The sequence below is a fragment of the Jatropha curcas genome, unplaced genomic scaffold (assembly GCF_041381405.1).
Source record: "Jatropha curcas cultivar XTBG-Jc1 unplaced genomic scaffold, XTBG_Jcur_1.0 HiC_scaffold_118_pilon, whole genome shotgun sequence".
Classification (NCBI taxonomy): Eukaryota; Viridiplantae; Streptophyta; class Magnoliopsida; order Malpighiales; family Euphorbiaceae; genus Jatropha; species Jatropha curcas.
In genome coordinates, this window is record NW_028322364.1 from 46,383 (window position 1) to 56,347 (window position 9,965).

Here is a 9,965-nt window from a genome sequence, read left to right on the forward strand (position 1 = left end):
CAGTAATTATTCAATTACTTTCCACTTCTATTCAATATGGGGGGCTTCCTAGTGAAGATCCTAACGCTCACATCACTAATTTATTGGAAATTTGTGACACTTTTAACAAAATGGTGTTTCTGAAGATGTCATTAGATTAAGACTCTTTCCTTTTACTCTAAGGGACAAAGCAACGATCATGGTTACAATCTTATCCCGCTGGAAGTTTTACAACTTGGAAGAGTTAGCCCATAATTTTTGGCTAAATTCTTTCCATCTTCTAAAACAACCAAGCTGAGAAATGAGATCATGACTTTTGTTCATCATGATCAAGAAAACTTATATGAAGCTTGGGAAAGATTTAAAGATTTGTTAAGAAAATGTCCCCACCATAGTCTGCCCAAATGGTTATAAGTCCAAACTTTCCATAATTCTTTGTCACCTAACATTAAAATTACACCTGATGCAGCTGCAGGAGGATCTTTTGAAAAAGAAAAGGAGATCGATGAGGCATACGATTTAATAGAAGAAATGGCAAGCAATAGCCATTATCAAAGCAGTTCTGAAAGAAGAAAAACTGCAGGAATCTATGAAATTGATTGCCATCACAGCACTAAATGCAAAGGTAGACAACATAGTAAGAAAGTTAGTCTTACTAACCACTAAATCTATGAACTCCATCATGCAAACTTGTGACAGATGCAACGAAACACATGGAGTTGGAGAATGCATGTTAGATTCTGCAAATCCACAAACTTTGGAGCAAGTAAACTATGTGATGAACCAAGGAAGGAGGAATTACCCATACTCGAACCCTTTACGACAACAGGTTGAGAAATCATCCAAATCTTTCAAATGGTAATTCTAACAACACTTTAAATGCACCACCAGGTTTCTTACCTCCGGAGACAGAAAAAGTCTCATGATGATCTCCTTATGCTCTTTCGAAATCGCACATGGATTTCATGAATGAAATAAGAGAACACAACAAAATCCAACAAGCTGCGATTAAGAAATCTGGAGATCCAAATGGGACAGTTTGCAAATATGATGGCAGCTAGACCTGAAGGTATGTTTACCTAGTAATACTGAAAAAAATCCTACAGAACATGTACAAGCCATCACTTTGAGGAGTGGCAGAGAATTGGAGGCCAAGCCTAGAAAGGAGAGAAAGAAGAGGAGAAAGGCACCTATCATTGATCTAGTGGAGAAGGAAGAAGTAAAACCCTATGTTCCACCCGTTCCATTTCCACAAAAGTTGAAAAAGACGCAGGATGACCAAAGCTTCATGAAATTTCTTGACGTCTTCAAAAAGCTTCAAATAAACATTCCCTTTGCTGAAGCTCTTGCTCAAATTGCCCAGCTATGCAAAATTTTTGAAGGAAATCTTGAGCAAGAAAAGAAAAATTGATGATCAGGGGATGGTAATGCTGACAGAGGAATGCAGCACAATTATCCAAATAAATTGCCTCCTAAACTTAAGGATCCAGGGAGTTTCTCTATTCCTTGCAATATTGGCAATTTAAGTTTTGAAAAGGCTTTAGCTGACCTAGGAGCTAGTATAAATCTTATGTCTTATGAAGTTTTTAAAATGCTAGGTATGGGAGAGCTCAAGCCAATGAGGATGTCTCTATAATTGGCCGATCGATCGATCAAATACCCCAAGGGAATTGTAGAGGACGTACTTGTCAAGGTTGGAAAATTTATCTTTCCTGTTGATTTTGTTATCCTTGACATTGATGAAGGAAGAGAAGGACCATTGATCCTTGGAAGACCTTTTCTTGCAACTTCAAGAACTCTAATTGATTTACATGATGGAAAACTGACATTGAGAGTAGGTCAAGAAGAAGTTGTTTTTTGATGTTTTAAAATCTTGTAAATTTCCTATGGACTGCGATGATTGCTTTAGAATAGATGTAATTGATAAATGTGTAAAGAACACTTTATATAGCGTAGATGATAGTGATAATAATTCAAAAGAAAAGAAAAAGAAAGTACATAACCAAAATAAGAACTGAAGCAGCTTCCTCCTCATCTGAAGCATGCATTTCTAGGTGAAAACAACTCTTTTCCTATTATTATTTCTTCTCACCTAACATGTGATCAAGAAGAAAGGTTGTTGCAGGTCTTGCAAAAACATAGAAAGGTTCTAGGATGGACAATTTCTGACTTGCAGGGGATAAGTCCAAGCATATGTATGCACAAAATCCTGATGGAAGATGACTACAAACCTTCTATTGAACATCAACGAAGGTTGAATCCTAACATGAAGGAAGTAGTCAAGGCTGAGATCATCAAACTCTTGGACGTCGGAATCATCTATCCAATTTCCGATAGTAGTTGGGTGAGCCCTGTCCAAGTAGTTCCAAAGAAGGGAGGTATGACAGCAGTGACTAATGAAAATAATGAATTAATCCCTATAAGAACTGTCACAGGTTGGCGTGTGTGCATTGATTACAGAAAATTGAACAAAGCAACACGTAAAGATCATTTTCCCTTACCATTCATTGATCAAATGCTTGAAAGACTTGCAGGTTATCCATACTATTGTTTTCTAGATGGATACTCAGGGTATTTTCAGATACCTATTGCTCCGGAGGACCAAGAGAAAACCACTTTCACTTGTCCTTACGGTACCTTTGCATATAGGAGAATGCCCTTCGGTTTATACAATGCTCCTGCAACTTTTCAAAGATGCATGATGTCTATTTTTTCTGACATGGTTGAAAAGTTCATAGAAATTTTTATGGATGATTTTTCTGTGTTTGGTCATTCATTTGAATCATGTCTCTATAACCTTTCATTAGTGATGCAGAGGTGTGAAGACACTAACCTTGTTCTGAACTGGGAAAAATGCCATTTCATGGTTAGTGAAGGGATTGTTTTGGGCCACAAAATCTCACAAGAGGGGATTGAAGTGGATAAGGCCAAGGTGGAAGTGATTGAGAAGCTACCCCCTCCAAACCAAGTAAGGGGAGTGAGAAGCTTCCTTGGCCATGCTGGTTTTTATAGGAGATTCATTAAGGATTTCTCCAAAATAACTAAACCTCTTTGTAATTTGCTAGTTAAAGATGTTCCTTGTGATTTTAACAAAGAGTGTTTAGATGCCTTTAACAGATTAAAAAGGGAATTGACATCGGCACCAATCATTTCTACAACCAGATTGGAGTCATCCCTCGAGCTTATGTGCGACGCAAGTGATCATGCAGTAGGAGCTATTCTTGGACAAAGAAAAGAAAAGAAATTGCACGTTATTTATTATGCTAGCCGCACAACTAAATGACGCACAATTAAACTATGCAACTACAAAAAGGAGCTCCTAGCTATTGTTTTTGCTTCTGATAAGTTTAGAGCCTATTGATTGGAGCCAAAACAATAGTTTATACTGATCATTCTGCCATTAAATATCTGTTAGAAAAGAAAGACGCCAAGCCAAGACTAATACGTTGGGTTCTTCTTTTGCAGGAATTTGACTTAGAAATATTGACAAGAAAGGAACTGAGAATCTAGTCGCAGACCATTATCTAGGCTTGAATGGGGGAGGAAGAACAAGAAAAAATGCAAATCAATAAAGATTTCCCCCATGCACATCTCTTTCTTTTGACCTAAGACACAAGCTCCCTGGTATGCTGATATAGTCAACTACCTTGCTTGCAAAATAACTCCTCCCAATCTTTCTTATCAATAAAGAAAAAATTTTTTCATGATCTTAAATACTATTATTGGGAAGAGCCTTTTTGTTCAAGTATTGTAGTGACCAGATCTTTCGAAGATGCATACCGGAAGAGGAGATAGAAAGTGTTCTTCGTTTCTGTCACTCAATGGAGTGTGGAGGACACTTTGATGCAAGCAAGACAGCTGCCACGTGTACTGGAAAGCGGTCTATACTTGCCCAAATTATTAAAGATGCCTTCAATTTTGTTCGTCTATGCGATCGTTGCCAAAGGTTAGGCAACATTTCGAAGCGTCATGAAATGCCACTGAACAACATCCTCGAAGTAGAAATATTTGATGTTTGGGGTTTGGAATTTTATGGGTCCTTTTTCCGTCATCATACTCTAACCAATACATCTTAGTGGCAGTAGATTACGTTTCAAAATGGGCAGAAGCTGTTGCCCTTCCCAATAATGACGCCCAAAAGTGTGATGAGCTTCATCAAGAAATATATTTTCACACGACATGGTACTCTAACAGCAATAATCACAGATGGAGGTAAGCATTTCTGTAACAAGTACCTTGATTCCCTACTTTCCACATATGGTGTTACTCACCGTGTAGGTACCCCATATCACCCTCAACAAGTGGGGCAAGTACAAGTCACGAACCAGGAAATAAAAAAGATTTTGGAGACAACAGTTGGCCAATCAAGGAAGGACTGGTCCAAAAAAGCTCGATGATGCTGTTTAGGCTACAGAATTGCATTTAAAACACCAATTGGCGTGTCACCATATCGAATGGTATATGATAAGGCTTGTCACCTCCCTGTCGAGCTGGAGCACAAGGCATATTGGGCAATCCAATTTCTTAACTTTGATACTAAGAAGTTGGTCAAAGAGGCTGCTTCAATTAAACATGATGGATGAAATGAGGCTCCATTCTTATGAAAATGCCAAAATCTATAAAGATCGCACAAGTAGTGGCATGATAAGCATATCATCCTGCGAAATCTAAAGGTTAGGCCAACAGGTATTACTCTACAATTCTAGACTCTGCCTTTTTCCAGGAAAACTGCGTTCCAGATGGTCGGACCCTTTTACGATCAAAGAAAATCTTTTCCACATGGGGCTGTCGAAATAGTGGATGGAGACCGGAGTTTCAAAGTTAATGCTCAACGCCTAAAGTTTATCAAAACGACAACTTTGATCCAGTCAAGAATGCCATCCATCTAGTTTAATCCAACCAGGTTAAATACGTCCGAGCTTAACGACGTTAAACAAAAGCGCTCATGGGAAACAACCCATTTTTAATTCCATTCTATTTTGGTTTGTTTGTTTTGTGTAAATTTTCAAGAATAACAAAGATTTCAAAAGGCAGCACGACTTGCTTCAAAAGAAAATTGAAAATTGAAAGCCAAAAGGTAGCATGCCCTTGACCATGCTACGCGCACGACCGTGCCATATAGCACGCCCCCCTGCCAAACCATCTGCACGCCCGTGCCAGGTAAGTCAGGTTCTCACCTGCAGGAGAAATGCGCGCACGCCCAGGGCTGTGCCAAGGCACACACCCGTGCCCGCATGCACTTAAACTTCCAGAAGGGAGCATGCCTCTGCCCGTGCTATCAGCACGCCTGTGCAAGGTAAATGCAATTCATCTGCAGTGAAGGATGCGCGCAAGCCCTGAACCGTGCCATCTCGCAAGCCCGTATGTGCTATCAAATAGACTTCCAGGGGAGAGCACGGTCCAGACCATGCTGAACTGCACTGCCGTGCGTGCTATTCTATTTAAAAAGCACGCCCTAGCTCTGTGTCATTTCCAGTTGCACGTCCTAGCCGCCAGCAGCCCTCCTCTCTCATTTTCTCTCATTTTCTCTCGTTTTCTGTCACTTCTCTCGCATTTTCTTTCAATATTTTCATCATAATGCCTCTTAGGTACAAACGTAGCAGGCCTGCCTTTATCTGTCGCAGCTGGGCACCGTTCTTCTCGGTCTTCGACTGCATATCCACCCTCTAACAGTCCACCACTACCTCCATTCGAGACGAGCTCTCCTAAGCAACTAGACAGGTATCACAAACTCTCATCATTGCCCTATTTTTGCCAAATAAATTTCTAGATGAGGATGCCTTGTCAATAGTTGGCCTTAGGGATGCTGTAATAGAGCCACTTCGGCGAGTGGGGGTGGGGAATTTATTGCAATGAAAGATCCTGTGTATGCTCCCTTGAAATTGGAATTTTAAGTTCATATGCCTCAATTATTAGATTTCCAATTGGATGTGTTCGAAATTTTATTCGATTTCGATTGCTTGGGAGAGATTTTGAACTGACAATAGATGAACTTAGCCACATTTTTGGTTTTCCCACTGAAAATGCAGTAGTACACAGCTCCCTACCGATTCTTTTGATTCAACTAGGTGGAATGAATTGACAGGTGAAACTAATTATAATCCTAGAGTATCTAAGGCATCCAAATTGAAAAGCTTTGCTTTGAGGTATCTAAATAAATTTCTAGTAGTACCATTTTTGGTAGAAGTGAGACTGACAGGGTTTTAGGAGAAATGAACTCTATTTTTATGGGCCCTTAACCACGGAGTTTTGCTAAATGTGGGTTATTGGCTATGCCAAAAATGGGCTCGAGTTGCCAGGGCAGACAAGCGGGGCCATCATGATAGGTAGTTTTGTCACACGTATTGCTACCTACTTAAGGGTATGGAATCCGACTAGGTCAATTTACGACAGTCTTGGTGGCGGCAGAGGTACCATATTAGATATAGATATAGATCTGATGATCCATATGAAGATAGTGGAAAAGGCCGGAGATTCTTATCGTTTAGTGGGTGCTTCAGCAGACAGTTCTGATCATGAGGCACCTTAGGATGCCGGTGGCGCTAACACAGAGGAGGATATGCCACCCCCTTCCTCTGGTTTTGATTTTGGTGCAGGTACCCTCCAGAGCTAGACCTTCATTCCAGGGCACGTCCACCGTGTCCAATGATGAGGTGCTTGCCCGACTGCTCTCCCGCATGGATGTGTTCGACACTCGGCTTACTGGCATGGAATCGATGATTGCTGACCGATTCCAGTTGATAGAGATCATGCACGACAGCCTCGATTCCCGCTTAGACACTATATAGGGTCACTACCAGGGGCTCTCCACTCAACTTCAGACTGTGATTCAGTTGCTGCAGCCCCCCTCCACCTCCACCACCAGAGGCCTGATATATTTCACATCATTTTGGTTATTCCTTCTTATTTTTCTGTCTATTGAACATTTCACATTGGTTTTTATTTGAATACTTTACATTCAGTTAGTTGTAGTCTACATACTTGGCATGTCATTTGTTTTTCAATTTCAATACTTTGGATATCTTTTTAGTATATTTCTAACTCTATAGCTTGGATGAACTTCGCCGCCCGGCTTCCTTATATTGTCGCAAACCAATGATGGTAATTTTCTCCACTTCTTACTCTTTATTGAAGTTTCCATTATACCATAAGTTTGGGGAATTGCACATAGCTCATTGAGGACAATGTGCTCAATTAAGTTGGGGGAGGACATTCTAAACTATAAATTTCCATGATTTTTGTCTTATTTTAGAAAATAAAGTAAGGTTGGAATAATTGTGATCGGAACTTAAAATTTATCTTCAATTCATTATCCTTTGATTAAATTAATTGTCTTTCTAAAGTTAATTGCTTTTAACCAAAATTTTAATTTTTAATAAAACATACTTCTTTGATTTAACCATTTGTTTCGAAGATTATAAATAGCAACCTTTGTTTAAAATTATGATAAATAGGTATGTTTTTCATAAAAACTTATCTAACCTTAGCACTCCTAGAACGATTTAGAATTTTCCTTCGAGACAAAATTTTGTGCTTATAATTAGAAAGAAATGATTTAGGCATTCTTTGCTAAAAACCTCATATCTAACTTAGGCCACCTAAGAAAGTACGACCCTTGCAACCAATTTGAAGCTTATATCAAATTTTCATTGATCACCTCTATGTGAACCAGCCACTAAACCAAATCAAATCTGCACCCTAAATGCAACAATGTGTAATTGAATGTCAAGACCCGATTCCATGGGCCGGACCGGCACTAGGGCCCAGGTAAGCTTAAGGCCCCCGAGGCCCGTAGTAAGCCTGAAACACTAAAAATTTATTATCTCAATATAATATTAAACATTCAGCCCATGTTTATATGAAAATAATATCAAGATTTTATTAAATCTCGGCCCAAATTTATCAGCTACAACATTCCACAGTTTGGGCCCAATTAACAATACACCACATTTTTAATATGGGCTCACATAACTATATTGTCTATATTAATACACGACTAATTGTATATAATTCTACAACTGCGGAGTCACTAACTAATAGATATACATAGATTTTTATACATCTAGATACATAGCAAAATATTTATTGGTCTAGGAAAATTTTCTTTCTAGCTCTGCGACGAAGGAACATAGCTTAATCGAATTAAAGAGAAACTTACTTCCTGGAAAATTAAACAAGATATGTAAGCTTTCTAAGGAGTAACTATTATTGCACAACACACACATTCACACAAATGTGTAAATATATATCAATCTAGTCATCCGACTAGTTATATGCTCATGCAGCCAGTCATACAAATGGCATGTCACCAGCACTCACAAACAATATCACCTTCAAATAATCACATCACGTGGAAATTAGTCAGTGGAGTCACCGAACCCCCGATGAGCCGTCCTCCCACATGGCTCATCCTCTCACATGTGCACCAGGGAGCCGATTCCCCATACTGGCCGACCGGTCTAATCCTCACTTGACCAGCCCTCTCATTGTTTTTCTATCCTCTCTTTTTTTTCATACCAACAGGAGGCAACCCGGTCGTCTCCATCAAATCTAGATCATCAGGCGCTCACAACAGGAGGCCACCCTGCGGGCTGCGATCAAATCTAGATTATCCGGTGCGCCCAATAAAGAAGCCAACCTGTGGTTAACAGTAACGGTAACAGTAGGTGCACACGGGGGGCGCCGATCTCCCATTTACCCGGCCGACGGTCCAGTTTCATAATTCATCATAATCAGGATCCATGCTTTATCGACCGTCCTCACAAACCCATGGTGACCCACTTCATCCCAATTCCACACAAGCAAAGCACAGCAATATCACAACACAATTAATCAAACATTGCAATCAAATGCAGACATATTAACCAATTAGACATCGTAATGCAATGCACAATTAAACATCCAAAATCAGTGCAAATAAATAAATAAATAAATAGTATTAACAATTAACAACAATAATAAAATAAATAACAATATTAACAATAATAATGAAAATAAATAAATAAATATGTAAATAATTAAATGAATAATAAAGATAATAAACAATCAGAGCACTATATTTATTATGTACCAATTTATAGAACTAATCTAAATAAACTTATTAATTATGTTGTTAATTAAAATTTAGTCTAATTTATATCAAAATTTCGGCAGCACCTCCCCTAAAAATTGGACTATCTACCTGCTCAAATATCCCAATATTATTATATATTATCAAATCTATGCACACAGCCCATCTGTCGGGCAATCAATCAATTTAAAATCTCATCCTCCTTCCAAAACAACTATATCGACACTCAACTGAAAATTTACAAACGAATTCTAATAATATCCATATAAAATCATTTATTAAGTCATTAGTTAACTAAATTAATGGCTTTACATTAACTAATTGTTAAGCAGCTAAAACATAATTTTAACAAAACTAATTATAACTACTACCTATTAAAATTCGGTTTTTATATCAATAAAAAATGGATAGACCTCCCAAATCTTATTTATTAAAATCTCGGATCTAACTGTTAACCAACTAAAATTCGCCTTACTTTTCTTATACACGATCGGCTAATTTTAAACTAATGATTACTAATTAACTAGTTAACTAATTCTAATTTATTTCCCCCCCCCCCCTCAAATCACCTAATTTTAATAATAACCATGTAATTTATTTAAAGATGTTCAAAACAAAAATTAGGAAATGGTATTAGGCGTACCGTTTGAGAATCGGGCCGCAATTCCATGATCAACGCGAGAGGAGATCATTCTGCCTCTGGGACCTCGCCGGAGTGTAGAGGCTGGTCACCGGACCGCCGCCGCCGACCGCCTTGCACGGTGGCCGGAAAAACGATACCGCCCAGAAAATTCCAAGGTCACCACCACCCGACTCCAATTTCGCGAGGAGTTCAAATCTACCATCAGTTTGATGAGGCAGTGGCTCGTTTGGCCGGATCGAGCTCGACAGTTCCCTCTTCACTGCCTCCTATGGA

At 38.9% G+C, this 9,965-nt stretch overlaps 1 non-coding gene across 1 annotated transcript; it reads right to left on the reverse strand.

Annotated features, from left to right (window-relative positions):
* Positions 1–270: 270 nt before the first annotated feature.
* On the reverse strand, positions 271–377 carry LOC149492110 (small nucleolar RNA R71). The gene has a single exon (XR_016319135.1). It is a non-coding gene; the product is annotated as a small nucleolar RNA R71 (small nucleolar RNA).
* Positions 378–9,965: the final 9,588 nt, after the last annotated feature.